The sequence below is a fragment of the Panthera leo genome, chromosome B2, assembly GCF_018350215.1.
Source record: "Panthera leo isolate Ple1 chromosome B2, P.leo_Ple1_pat1.1, whole genome shotgun sequence".
Taxonomy (NCBI): domain Eukaryota; kingdom Metazoa; phylum Chordata; class Mammalia; order Carnivora; family Felidae; genus Panthera; species Panthera leo.
The window spans coordinates 12,553,205-12,567,517 of record NC_056683.1 but is presented as its reverse complement, the minus strand read 5'-3'; the positions used below and the strand labels follow the sequence as shown (position 1 = coordinate 12,567,517).

The 14,313-nt window shown below is 46.4% G+C and overlaps 1 protein-coding gene across 9 annotated transcripts in view; it reads right to left on the bottom strand.

Moving 5' to 3' along the window:
* The window catches only part of ATXN1 (ataxin 1), a 412,322-nt gene that overhangs the window by 98,907 nt on the left and 299,102 nt on the right, over positions 1-14,313 (bottom strand). For 2 of the 9 annotated variants that reach the window (XM_042937840.1, XM_042937841.1), the window contains one exon: positions 12,413-12,493. The exons of the other annotated variants lie outside the window; for them this stretch is intronic. The gene's annotated coding sequence lies outside the window, so the exon portion shown is untranslated. The remainder of the gene's footprint in view (positions 1-12,412; positions 12,494-14,313) is intronic. 9 annotated transcript variants of the gene reach the window in all.

Genomic DNA, 14,313 nt, shown 5'->3' with positions numbered 1-14,313 from the left:
CTTGAAAGAGTGTCGCTACGTCCTAAGTATTCCATACACACCAACTATGGTTCTTATTCCTCTCAGTATATAGAATTCTATTTAAGAGAGGGCAGACCCCGCCGAATCCCATCCCATTTTCAACCTATTGCTTTCAAGGTTCCCATCTCTTTCTCCTTGTGTTATGGCTATGTCCGCCTTCCTCCAGTAGACCTTCAGTGTTTGGAAAGCAGAAACCCTACCTCATTTCTCACCGTATACTCAGTAGAATGTGGCCTAGCCCCTTGCACCGTATAGGCCTTTAACAAGTCTTGATGGAATACACAAACGAATACAGGAGTGAACAAATTAATATACGTTGGAAAACGCCAATCATTTCCAAGCCACGATCCTTAAGGGAAATCAGAATGACAAAGCATTTGATTATATGCCTCTTCAATAAATAAAAGGAGTGACAACTTTTTTAATGGCTTTCCTTGTTTTGTTTCAGTTTATGAATACTACATCTAGCTACCAAAAAACTGATGCCATTTGGGTTTGAAGAACAAAGCCATGACTCTTCCCCAAAGAAGGCTAATCATACATCATCAATATCCTCTACTTACAGGATACTACCACTCGATGCAACAGGACACGGAGATCTAAGTCTAATAAATAAGTAGATATGCAGCAGAACAATATAGCCAAACTCCATATAACATTATTGAACATACACTGGCAACGATGATCAGTTCAAGACAAACCATATTCAGTAACAATTTATATACATGTGTACTTTTTGACAACTTACAGACTGTTACAGAAAGACAGGACTACATAAATCTAGCATGGAATAATGATTTGCAGCAACCGGTTGGGGACTTCTAAATTTTAGCTCGTTATCAGGAAGAGACAAATGTGAGCAAAATGGGACATCTATGTTTAGAATATGATTCTCCAGTTTTCCACCTGCTACTACCCTAATTCATCCTTTAAGACTTGGTTCAAAAATCAACTTCTCAGAAGCCCTTTATGTCAATTCCATCTTTAACCTCAGTGCTCTTGAGGTTAAAAACTATGTGAATGAATGAATGAATGAATGAATGAAAAGGTGGAGAAGTGAGCTGGGGTGATTAACGGAAGCATGTCCTGAATTGTTCTGGTTCAGGAAAAGATTCAGAAGTGAACATTGTAACAGAGCTCAGAAAAGATATTTGGCACATAATAGGTGCTCAAATGTTCATTAAATGGAAGAATTAATGGAGAATTCTTCCTGCTCAACTGTTTATGTCTAGAAGATGCAATTTCTGAAATTATTTTCATTGCCAAAGTAGATATTGTTCCCTTGTGCTATTATGTGCTTCCTCTAAACTATGAATCCCTGGTTCCTTGTAAAAAGTTTTAGTTTTTGTACAGAAATGGATTTTGTTTTGGCTACACTAAGCAGTGCTTCTCTGCTCAGGCACATTAACCACCCACTCCCGCCCCTGAAAAAGCACAGAGGCTTTCAGAAATGTGTGGCCTTTGGAATAAAGGAGAACGTGCACAGATCCACTGTAATGCATGGCATGGCATAAGTCAAATCAAAGAAGAAACAGAGAAGCAAGGATCGCTCGTGAGATTTGGACTGCCTGACCACGGAACGCTCAGAATAAAATCGTAGGTGCTAACGGTAACGATCTCGTGTCAAGGACATAACAAACTTCTATCAGTTCCTTGGACAGACAGAATTGGTTTGATGTGGACCTAAGTCATGGTGTGGAGTTTTGCCCACGTTCTTACTTCAGGACCTTCTAGGGGATGGAATTTACCACACGGCATCTGGGTGGGAACCTCATGTTTGCCCGCAGCCTGGGACTTTATTCCTGCTCTGCCCACAGATGACTGGTCAGCCCTCACTGAACCAGCTCCTCCTTTACAGCCGCGATTTGGTTTAAGTGATGCCACCTCCCACCCAAAGTCCCTGCTTCCTCTTCTATTGAATGAGGATAATAAGAGTACATATGCTTCACAATTGTCATGAGGTTCTGATGAGCTGATACACGCAGCTATGTTAGCGTGGTGCCTGGCACATAATAATGTGCCAATAAATGGTATCTATTAGAATCATTATTGTAATTCATAACCAAGCCTCCACTCGTTTGCCCATTACTTATCCATTTTTTTTAGCGTATTTTATATTTTTAAAAGTAATATTCCGAATGAATGATTGAAGATGCCCACATGGCTTGCCATAAGAAGGACTACTCTCCTCCCTTGTCGGGTGCTGTGCTATGCACGGAAGGTGCCATTCTCAGAAGCTGCGAGACCCAGGATGGACCACATTCTATGCTTTCCTTTAAAGAAATCGGCAAATGGGAGTGCCTGGGTGGCTCAGTCGGTTGAGCGTCCGACTTCAGCTCAGGTTACGATCTGATGTTTCATGAGTTCGAGCCCCGCATCGGGCCCTGTGCTGACAGCTTGGAGCCTGGAGCCCGTTTCGGATTTTGCGTCTCCCTGTCTCTCTGCCCCTCCTCTGCTCGTGCTCGCTCTTCTCTCTCAAAATTAATAAATATTTAAAAAAAAGAAATCAGCAAATATGACAACAAAGGGTGCAAGGGGAGCCTTGAGGAGAAAGGGATATGAGGGGAACATGGCTGGATGTGTGTGCTGAGCAGCTGGCCATGTGTACCGCTGAGGTCCAAGATGCAAGCAAGGTTAAGCCGGGAGGGAGGCAGAGACACAGTGGAAGGAATCTTGGGGCTTTCTGCCAGCATCTGGCAAAGTCCACATCTCTCCTCCGATCCAGCCTCACTCCCAGCAGAGGGCAGTGGAAGCCTGTGGGGTGTGTGTGTGTGTGTTGGGGGGGGGGGGGCGGATAATTGACCAGTAACCGCTGCTTATCCCATTGTCTACAGCGCTTTGAAAGAGACAGCCTCATTCTTTGGTCTAGTTGGCCACCATCAGAGGGCATTTAGTTTCGGTGCAGAGAGATATAAGGACCAGGGATGGTTCGGGGTGATGGCGCATTTTATATAACATATATACACACACACCACATCGCTGCCTTGGAGGATATAGCCCGCAAATATTCTGCTGCAACGTCAGAGTGCCCTTACAATGATGGAAAGCCACACGTTAATGCCAATTAGGTAGATCCCCACGAAATAATTTGAACCGAATGGAAATTACAACAGCACCGGTGTTCCCCATAAACACCGAGTTGGAGTGTTCTATGCTGAATTTTACTTCTGTGTTATGAAGGCGGCTGCTGATACGGTGGTATGACTTCTGCCGTCTCTGGGGACCTTCAAACAAATGAGCTATCTTGTAAGCCAGTCCCAGAATGCCAGATTCCTAAATAAATACTAAGATGCATTTACTATTTGTATCACTTAAGAGGTTGAGGATGGGGGGAGGGGAACGATTCCAAACACATGCACGTTTTTATTTAACAACAGCTCAGCTATTAGACAATACGGGGTCCAGTTGATGCTTGGACAATGTGGGGGGGTCAGAGGCACCAACTCCATGCCACCCCATAGTTGAAAATCCACAGGTGACTCTGACTCCCCCGAAACTTAACTACGAAGAGCTTACTGTTGACCGGAAGCTTTACTGATAACATAGACAGTCAATTAACACTTATGTCATACGTATTGTATGTACCACCTATTGTATTCCGACAGTAAGGTTAGCTAGAGAAAAGAAAACGTTATTAAGAAAAGCGTAAGGAAGAGAAAATACATTTACAGTGCTGCACTGTATTTACTGAAGACAAGTCATGCCTAAGTGGACCCGTGCAGTTCAAACCCGCGTTGTTCAAGGGGCAACTGTATTAGGAAGACTGTCCTAGAAGCTGTGCTGGTGTCCTGAGTAAGTCTACACAGCATGCATACAGGCAGACATCCATAAATGATGTTGTTACTCTGCCCCAAAGGGATAAAACTCAGACCCAAACAATCCGGTTAGTCGCACCCTGGAGCGGACTAATTTGTATTCACTGTGACAAGTCTTTCCTCTCAGACCTGAAGTAATTATTAGAAAGTGAGAAAACAGACATTACTTTTGGGAAGCTGGGACGTGGCTTTATATTCTAAGTTGCCACCAGATAGAATGACCCATAAAAATAACTTGGAAGGCTATTACCTTACAACCAGAGCATATAAAATCTGATAGTTACAGACTGTGCCCCTGTCATGTGTATTATAATTAAAGGTTTAAACTGCTAAGAGACAAAAACTGAAAACATGGACATAATCCATCTAATTTTGCATAATTTCTCGTTAGTTGCATAGCTGATTGTCACCCTGTCTGACCCCGATGTCCATGTGATGTGTGCACATTTCCTGGCTGGGGGCGTAAAAACCCCTTCTGCTGGGTACGACGATTGCTATGATTTCCTCTCGACGCGCACGTGAAACCGGAAGGTTCCCAGCTGGAATTTACTGGAAGCACATTTAGGACAGGGGACCACTTGGTATTTATTTACGAGGTTCATCCAATTCAAGCGGCCAGGGGAACGTGAGCTTTTTGTTGTTGTTGTTCCTGGCCTTCTTGTTCTAGGTTTGTATCTAATATGGTGTGGGAGGACATCAGTCCACACGCCCTTGAGAGGGCGAGATTATTCGCACTAAAACTAACACGGCACATATCAACCGGCGGTGTCGTTTTAACATTAGCAAGGGCAGAGCAGGGAAAAAAAAAAAAAAAGAAACAAAATCACTTAGTGCACTAACAGTTACATTTGCCCGCCCCTCCTGGGATAAACCAGGACTAAAATAAGTAAATTAAATTTTTTTTAACATTTATTTATTTTTGAGAGACAGAGAGAGACAGAGCGTGAGCAGGGGAGGGGCAGAGAGGGAGACACAGAATCTGAAACAGGATCCAGGCTCCGAGCTGTCAGCACAGAGCCCGACGCGGGGCTCGAACCCACGAACCGCGAGATCATGACCTGAGCTGACGTCGGATGCCCAACTGACTGAGCCACCCAGGTGCCCCTAAAATAGGTAAATTTTAAATAATAGATAAATAAGACTCTGAGATTACGAGGTGAAAAGGGATGTGTAAGTGTTCAGACTTCTTGGGTTTGAGTCTTTCCGTTTCCTCTGAAAAAGGCGTTTTTCAAAACGTGGATTGAGGGGCACCTGGGTGGCTCAGTCGGTTAAGTGTCTGACTTGGTGTCAGCTTATGTCATGATCTCGCGGTTTGTGAGTTCGAGCCCCACATTGGGCTCTGTGCTCATGGTGCAGAGCCTGCTTGGGATTCTTTCTCTCTCCCTCTCTCTCTGCCCCTTCCCCGCTCTCTCTCTCTCTCTCTCTCTAAGAAAATAAACTTTAAAAAAAAGTATTTTGAACACAAAAAACCATAGAGTTAAGCACCAGGCTGCCTCCTATATATACAGGTCATTGTATTATATGATGAGGTTATACACAATCCCAAGGGCGAGGGCAAGGTCAAACACACGTGCATGTGGGGGAGGAGTGAGTGTGCACACGTAGGCTCACATTCCTACAGACCAAGCGGGCAGTCATTGGGACAACCACCAGTACGACAAATTAAACTCGGCCACAGTCAAGTCCCACCGGAACCTTCCAAACCTTTGTCTGAAAACACCGGACGCTCCGAGACAGCTAATACATGGCTGTGTTTAGTGCTGTTCTTCCTCCTTGACTTGCACAGCTCCCCACTTCTTGGAGACACTTGACAAAGAAGGGTTCTGAGCCTCTGGAACCTGGTGAGGAGCATCCGTGAGTCCTGTTCCTGTCTCTAGAGCGAACTCTCACTAATAAACCCAGGGGCGGCAACATTAAGAGGCCCCGCCGGTCGCTGAGCAAATAAAAAATGGACACCATCCAACTAGCTACACTTTTATCTTTCATGATAAAGACCCAGTTGTGACTCCTCCTCCTCCCCGGGTGGGCAAATACGACACAAAAATGAACACATGGTAACAGCAGTTGCAGGGGAGAGATGTTTCTTTGATCTGTGTCACCTCTGTCCCCTCCGCTTTCCTGACTGGGACCAATGAGGTCTCATTTCAGTTCTTTCATATTTTTACAAGCCAGAGGGAAACCAGAGATGTTAAAGGTTCACTATGGGAAAAAAAAGAAAGTATTTCCAGTAAGGTGCTTTAAAGAAAAAGTATTGTCTTAGCAATTTTGAAGTTTACAATACAGTATTGATGACTATGTAATCAGTATGCTGTGCAACGGGTCTCTAGAACTTATTTATCTACAAGTGGTTGCAAGTTTGGAGCCTTCAACAACGTCTCCCCAGTCCTCCTCCTCCAGCCCCTGGTAACCACCATTCTGCTCTTCATAGACCCTACAAACACCCTGTTCTTACCACACAGAGAAGAAATGATCATTATGGGAGGCGATAGAGGTGTTAGCTAATTATGGTGGGAATCAGACTGTCAAATGTAAACGTGTCAAATCAACACGTCCCATTGCAAAACGTAAATGTATCAAATGCACCTTGAACTTGCAGGAGGCTATGTGTACAATTGTATCTCAACAAAAAGAAGAGTATTGTCATCTGACCTGTGATCTGGTTCAGGTAATGAATTTTGGAGAAGGAACTCTAAAATTCATTTTTTTTTAATTTTTAAAAAATGTTTATTTACTTTTGAGAGAGAGAGAGAGAGAGAGGGAGAGGGAACTCTAAAATTCATTTTTTTTTAATTTTTTAAAAATGTTTATTTACTTTTGAGAGAGAGAGAGAGAAAAGGTGAGTAGGGGAGGGGCAGAGAGAGAGGCAGACACAGAATCTGAAGCGGGCTCCAGGCTCTGAGCTGTCAGCACAGAGCCCGACGCGGGGCTCAAACCCATGAACCACGATATCGTGACCTGAGCTGAAGTCAGATGCTTAACCGACTGAGCCACCCAGGCACCCTATAATTCATTTTTAATGAAGGGACATTGAGTGATAGGGCTGGGGGATGGAGAGAATCCTTATAATCACACACCAATCTCTGGATAATATTTTCTTTGTTAATCGACAAGTCTGAAAACTGAAATGCCATCTCTGATGTATTACTGTTCGAGTATGATCTCAACAGTCCTGAGAGCAGGTGGTGAGCACCGCCTAGAACTCAGGTTTGCTGGCTTTCCGTTTCTTTTGTGACTGTTGCTCTGAGGTAATTGCTGCTATAAGACAAATCAGAGCTACGGGTTCAAAAGAAGGCAGGCGAGAAGCACATGAGTGTGTGTGTGTGTGTGTGTGTGTGTGCACGCGCAAGTGTGTAGGGGTGGGCTGCACCCACAATTGTTCGGCCATCTGCAACCATCCACACAGCCCATGTGGATAATCACAGTTGACTTTTCAGCCTCGTTGGGAGCCTGACTTTACTGACTGTACCTCTCTATTTGACCCCGGCGGCATGGGCCAAGTTCGCCTGTGTAGTATTGATATGGTGTTGACTTACTTCCAGGCTTTGCCCATTGTTCCAGGCACAGGGACACAACAGATCATGCCACACAACCAACTGGCTATTCCGTGGAGAATCAACTGGAATTCTCCGTGTTGTCCTTACCTCCACATTAGAAGGTAGAGCTGCCCCAAAGTGTGGTCAGGGGAATGTTCACAGAAGCCTCTGGAGGATCTCCCTGGGCATGGCTTTATGAAAGAGAGAATCAGCTAGGCTCTCTGAATGGATTAGGAGTCAAGGTGAAGAGGAAAAGAGAGACATGTTCTAGGGGTGATGGGAGTGTGGGTGCTCCGTGACTCCCTTAAGGAGCCATCCAGGATCTTCAAGACGATTCAGAGCTGCTCCAGCCTGGCTGGAAGCAGCCCCACTGTTGGTCCTATGTCTCCTCTGAAGACCTTCCAGGACCATCTGATGGGGCCAGGTCTGGGTCGGCAGCTCCCTGTTATACTGTCTACCCAGGGCCTCCTATGAATGCGAATTTCCAGATGCGTCTGTGGACCCTAAGACTGTGCCCATTACGTACAAAAGTAATCAACTCAACACAGAACAATATCCTCGCTATTGCCTTTCTTCATCTAAAATGCTGCAAAGCACTAGATCTCCTAACTCTTTCATATTTTAAAGATGCTTGATGTCAGGGTTCCACGGGCCAGATCCAAACCAAATATCCTCAGGTGCCTTCTGTCTTAGGACCCCTCCATACCCATACTTCACCTTCAGGGAAAAAGGGAGCCCGCTTTGCCTCACTGTGCCAAGCTGCTCACCAAAAGTGACCCAACAGGCACCTGCTTTCCTCACTCAAGTGTACTTGTTCAAAATGCCTTTCTGGACAGTGGCATTTTAACAGTGTCTACCCCTTAACATACGGTCTAGAAATGTTCCAAACATATTACGGTAGACAAAGTCTAGCTATAGGTCCTGCTTACCCAGTGGCGAACCGCAGAAAAGTATAATTCATACTCCCTAGATGCTGTAGGTTCTCCATACTTTCTTAAGAATCCTGCCGACTTTTCTTTCTCCTTCCAAAGAGCAGATTTCAGATGTTTTTATAAAATCTTTCCATTGCGAAACGGGTCCCTAAACCTCCAGCGTGGACATTTCTCTTGTAAATCCCAAGAGTTTATTATCAGATTTGCTTTTTGGTCCTCACGATATCCATCCTACTTGTGCTGCTCACTTTCCAAAATTTAGGAATGAGAAGTCATGTGGGAGAGGTGGCAGGACTGAGACATTGGTCCCCCCCCCCCCCCCGACACACACACACACACACACAATGTGCCCGTCACATGCTCCCTCGTTCAACTGCAAACATGGCGGCAATGTCACGGGTGGTGGCCCATGTCCCATAACCTGTTTGCCAGCGAGCAATGACCCTGTGCTCCGGAAAGAAGAGAGAGTGTTCACCATTTCGGCATGGTGACATTACAGTTAGATTTCCCAGCTAGCCTCAGATGCTCACAGACCGCTATTAACCACGGTCTGCCGCAAGCATATGGGGAAAGACAGGCTGGAGTAGATCACAAGGGAAGACTCAATGGCATATTTGCCCACAACACTGCTACAGTAGCATAGCTTAGAGAGAGTGAGAGGCAAGGCATTCATCCGCTATTTCATTCTGGAAGGAGGATCATTTTGGGGGAAATCTGCAAAACCTTGTGAGGACAGAAGGCAACATTGCTTTCAAGTCATGAGTAATGAGCCGTTTGGTAGGAAGGAAGTTGATTCTGTCATTCATTCTGACAGGGCTTCTTCACAGAAAAGGAGGGGGGGCTGAGGGCGGGGGGCAGGGGGGGGGCTGGCTGGGGAGGCGGGGAGAGAGGACAGAAGGGTGAAGCCAGCCAGGCAAATGAGAATGAGAAATTGCAATTATGGACCTTATGGAGAAGCTGCTGGTAAGCCACTCTGGCCAAAGGAAAATGTTGATTGGACCAGTTTCGGAGGGAAACAGACAGCCCTTCTGGAAGCAGATGGATGACAACTCTCTGGGAGGAGGCTGTGTTGTTCATGTGCGAAATGGTCTTAGCCAAAGAGTAAAAGTGCCAAGCCATGTATGTAAGCAGGAGCCACCTGGCCTTCGTGTGGTGGAGGAGTGGGGTGTGTGTGTACGTGTGTGTGTGTGTGTGTGTGTGTGTGTGTGTTGGTGTGTGTGTGTAGGATGGCAAGACTTTGGCAACAAACCTCTAGCTGAAAACTCCAGACCATTAAACCAAGCAGGTCTTCATTTGTCTCTCTCTCCCTCTCTCCTTCTCTCTCTCTCTCTCTCTCTCTCTCTCTCCTTTTTTCTTTCTGGTTTCCCTCTCCCTCCAGCCAGCACTCTCCTCCTGCTTTAACCCTTCCCCACTTCTGCATGTACCTTGTCTTATGAAACCATAAAATTGAGAAAAAACCCAATAGTAAAAGATCCAGTTCGAGGCAGGATTCAGATTAAGTGAGTAGAAATAATCTGCCGGCAAAGGACAGAGTCGGAACAAGCCCCTCTATAGCCTCACCTGAAGCCCCCTCCCCGCTCCCCGCCCCTGAATCTATCCTCATGGACTGGGTTTCCTGGGTGGGTGGGTGGGGGGAGGCAGGAAGAACGGCAGGGGTTGGGGGAGGATTTTGGTGGAAGTGGATGGTCCAGGTCCAGAGGTGGCCTCTGATGGGGGCCATGTCGTCTCCGGGGCAGATAGGATAGACATCCCCCACCAGCGTTTCTCCACCTCGGTGCTACCGACATTTTGTACTGGCTAATCCTGCTGTGGGGGGACTGCCCTGTGCATGACGGATGTCGTGGGGGGTGAACTCAGAACCACTGAGATAAGCTTCATGGAGGGTTGGCTGGTTTCAAGGGGAAACTACTCTCTTGTTTCTTGCATGAAGGTTAAACACACACACGCACACGCATGCAAGCACTCAAAAACACACTCTCACACATCCAACATTATTACAAAGGCCCGAAGAAAAGGTCGCTCTCATTTCTGATTTTTTCTCATACTTTTCTTCTGCCTGATTTGTTGTGAATGCATCTGAAGCTGGGGCCACAGCATCAAGGGCTCCATTTTTAAAGTGACCTTAACTGCCTCCGCTGTTTAGGGCCTTAAGCCCCAGAAGCCTGGATGGAAACATTCAGGCAGGATACAACTCGCGTTCTTTCATTCAGCTCCTGCAAAATAATGTTGCATACATATGCATGCCTTATAATCGGGCTCTGCTAACTGTCTGCACCCAAAAGAGAAAACAGACGTATAAAGACGATTGAAAATGTATTCCACAGGGCTCTGAGGTTGTTTTGAAAGACTCTTGATTCCTCACAGATTTTCAGTGACTAGAGGGATGGGGGGCTGTAGGAGGCTTGCTGCACTCTGAATTATTTAGCTGACTCAAATGAACAGATTTCACATTGCTCAGTGTACCTGATACTGACATTGCTGTTTACGGATCGGGTCTTTTCTGCGTGTAGAGTGAGAGCACACGAGCATAAACAAGACACGGCCCGTCTTCTCCTGTATGCTGGGACTACCAGCAGCCAATGTCTCTTAAGTGCTCACGCACCGCTGTAACACCTTGGCTTTCATCCAAGCCTCGCAACAAGGTTGTGAGGTAGCTCCTCTTCAGCCAAGTTTGCAAGGGAGGAAACTAGACGGAGAAGGTAACTGTGTAGCCCGATTCCAGTGCTGGTAGATGGCAGAGGGCGGATTTGAACCCCGGGCAGGTTCACGCCAGCGCCTGTACGTCTAACTGGCATGCCGGGCTGCCCTTTTCTGCTCCGGCGGTCACACAGCCAACGACGCTCTCAGGCAGGCGGTGCTAAGCGTCATAAATAGCAAAGAAGTCTAAAAAAAAAATTAAAATGGGATCTGGTAACCCAAAGGAGGGACCGGCTGGCTTTGTGGTTAGATGGGTTTGTGGAGCAGACAGGTGTTGAGTGGGGATGCTGAAGTCTGGAGGGGGGTGCTTCGTGGGCTGGGTCGGAATGAAGGGGAACACGGATGCGAATGGGTAGGGAACGTCGGAATTACAATGGGAGTTAGGCGTGGCTGGAACATGGGCTACCGACGGGGGGCGGAGGGAAGAAAGGCTGGGGAGGCTGACAGAGATCACCCTGGCTACCAGTCCCTGCACCTGCTTCCTCCTCGTCTTGTGCGGGGAGCTTGGGGGTTTCTGGTGAAGAGAGGGCACCTGCTGAGCGGTGGCTGTGGTATGCCTCGCTTCTTAAGAACCTTAGATTTCAACTCTGCCCCATTACCCCTTCTCCATAAAGAGACAACCCGTCTTGTAAACGCCTTTTCCTTCACTGACTGGACGGACCCCACGTCTCCCACTGGCACGGGCAGACACGCAAAGATAGCCGACGACACGGTGCTCGAGAGATGCCGAGAGCCCTTTCAGCGAACGAAACAACAGCGTCAGAACTTCTCTTAGGACAGGACCCGAGTTGCACAGTTTAGTCCCATTCGATCCGCATAAGAACCGCAAGCACAACCGTTACCCTGTCGCCCTTGACAAGTGGAGACACCGAGGCAGAAACGGCTAAGGGCACCCTTTGCCAAGGTCACACAGTGAGACAGTGTGCCGGCTGGGGCCCACACCTCGGTCTTCGATTCCCATTGGAAGCTAACTGTGGATGGATCCGGGGTGGAGGGGGCCATCTGCCCCCCACTGCATTTTCAAACGTGAGCCAACAAGTCCCCCGTGTTTCTCATTTCATTGTCCAGGTCATAGCAACTATTGAAATAAAGCTATACAGTTAGTTCAACATCAGTCAAAAAGGAGAGAGAGAAGGAAGGAAGGGAGGAAGGAAGGGAGGGAGGGAGGGAGGAAGGGGGGAGGAAGGAAGGAAGGAAGGAAGGAAGGAAGGAAGGAAGGAAGGGAGGATAGAACAAAACAGGAAAAGACCCTGAGTTATTGAGAGCCCAGCCCATGGTCTGCAAAGCTGACAGTTATTATGCGTAATTAACACAAAGCAAGGTTCTGTATACACACTATCTCCAGACATGTTTTTGAAACAAGGGTTTTGCCTTTTACCACCAATAATTTGTCTTGTTGTATGTTGTTACTTACACAGATGTTCCATAATTTTTTGCATATGGCTCAGCCAAAGAAAGCGTTTTCCCCTTCCATTTTTGGGAAAGATGAGATTGCCTGTGTGAGGGAGAGAAGAACGTCTAGTTTTTACATAATTTCTATGGGGATGAGGGGTTGGGGGTAGCTGGGGTGTGTGTGTGTGTGTGTGTGCGCATGCATGTGAGTGTTGTGGTGTGTGTGTGTGTGTGTGTGTGTGTGTGGTGACAGGTTCCTCCACCCAATCCTACAACTGCATCTTATCGGACTCTCTTCACGAAGCCATTCCTACAGGACTGGGGAGTCCTATGTACATGCAGGTTAGTGGCATTTGCTGGGATAACGCATTATCAAAAGCCTCTCTGAAAAGGGCCTGAATATTTACCGAAGAAAAAAGAGGCGGGAGAGATGGGAATACATGGGAGAATTTTTCTCTCTCTTGGCAGTCTTCACAACTGAACACATCAGAGCCTCCCGTGCTTCTGTGACGGCCCTGCGTGCAGTCCAGTATGCACATATACGGTATCAGAGGACAATGCTGCCCGGCGATTTCTCGGGAAGGGGGATGTGTCTATGCGGATGTGGTTTATTTCCAGGGGGTGGGAGTGGTGGGGGGTGCACATATCAGAGGGAGGGGTGAGATGAAATCCAAGGATACTGGGGTTTTTACAAGAGAGAAATCCAACTGGCTGGAGGGATGGGGGGGGTGGTGAGGGCAGATTTAAAAAAATATATACATTTTCTCTTTTATTGCGATGCCACCAATTGAGAGAACATTCTGCTGGGGGGGATGTCTGCCAACGACTTCTAATTCAGTTTGTTCTACCCGTTTTATTTTTAAACCCAAGTGCAGATTTTATCCCTGGAATGTTATAGAATTGGTGTGGGCAGAAATGGGCAAATTTACTTCAGAGGTGTTTTATAACAACTTGGAAAAGACCCTCTAAAATTCTCCAAGTACATTTCAGGGGTGAATTTCATTTCCTTTCTCTTCTTCAGAAAGCTACTTCGATTTTTTTTTAAAAATTTGCACTTTACAAGGTAAAACATGGTGATAATTTTGAAAGCATTTCAAGATAATGGTACTATCTATTAGGTGTTTACTATAAGCGAGGTAGTTGGGAGTAGATTGCATACTCTCTCTCATTTAATCTCCCTACCACTTTATTATGCCCATTTATGGGTGAGAAACCAAGGTAGGGAGGGGTGCCAGAGCTGAGTTCAAATCCCAGTCCTGACAATATCAAAATCCTTCTTAGCCACTATGCAAGTATGCTTCCATATATCAATGTCTGGCACTTTGTGCTATTAACCAGGCTACTTATTATTCCAACAGGACGGTGGCAAAGGCAGATTTCCTTAGCTTCCTTTTCTGATGAGACCCTGATGCAGCCGAAGGAGGCTTGCAAAATCTATCCAGTCTCTGAGCAGGAGTTTTGGGGGTGAGCATGATGGTAACAAGAGAGTGGCAGAATTGGTGAGCGAGTGAGTGACACGTGTGTGTGTGTGTGTGTGTGTGTGTGTGTGTGTGTGTGTACTTTGAAATGCCACAGCACCAGTACCAAAAATTGCTTGTCCTACCTTGGCAACATTAAAGAGCGGTAGAATGTCCCTCCCAACCCCCGTCCTCCAAAAGTATTTACTTCAAAAATCGATTTCCTCTGTCACTATTTATCGCAGCATTTTGCTCAGTGGTTCTGAGAAACCGCATGGAAAATCACAATGTTACACTTGTTAAATTGACCCTGCAGGGCTCGACCGCTAGAACATGCATCATCCCAAGAGGTAAAAAGGCAAGTCTGCCAGGCTCATGCTGAGAATATCATCATGAAACCAACAAGGATATGCAAATCTGTCTGTTCTATAGCTCATTTGCATAGTTTTTCATTGGTTTTGTAGAA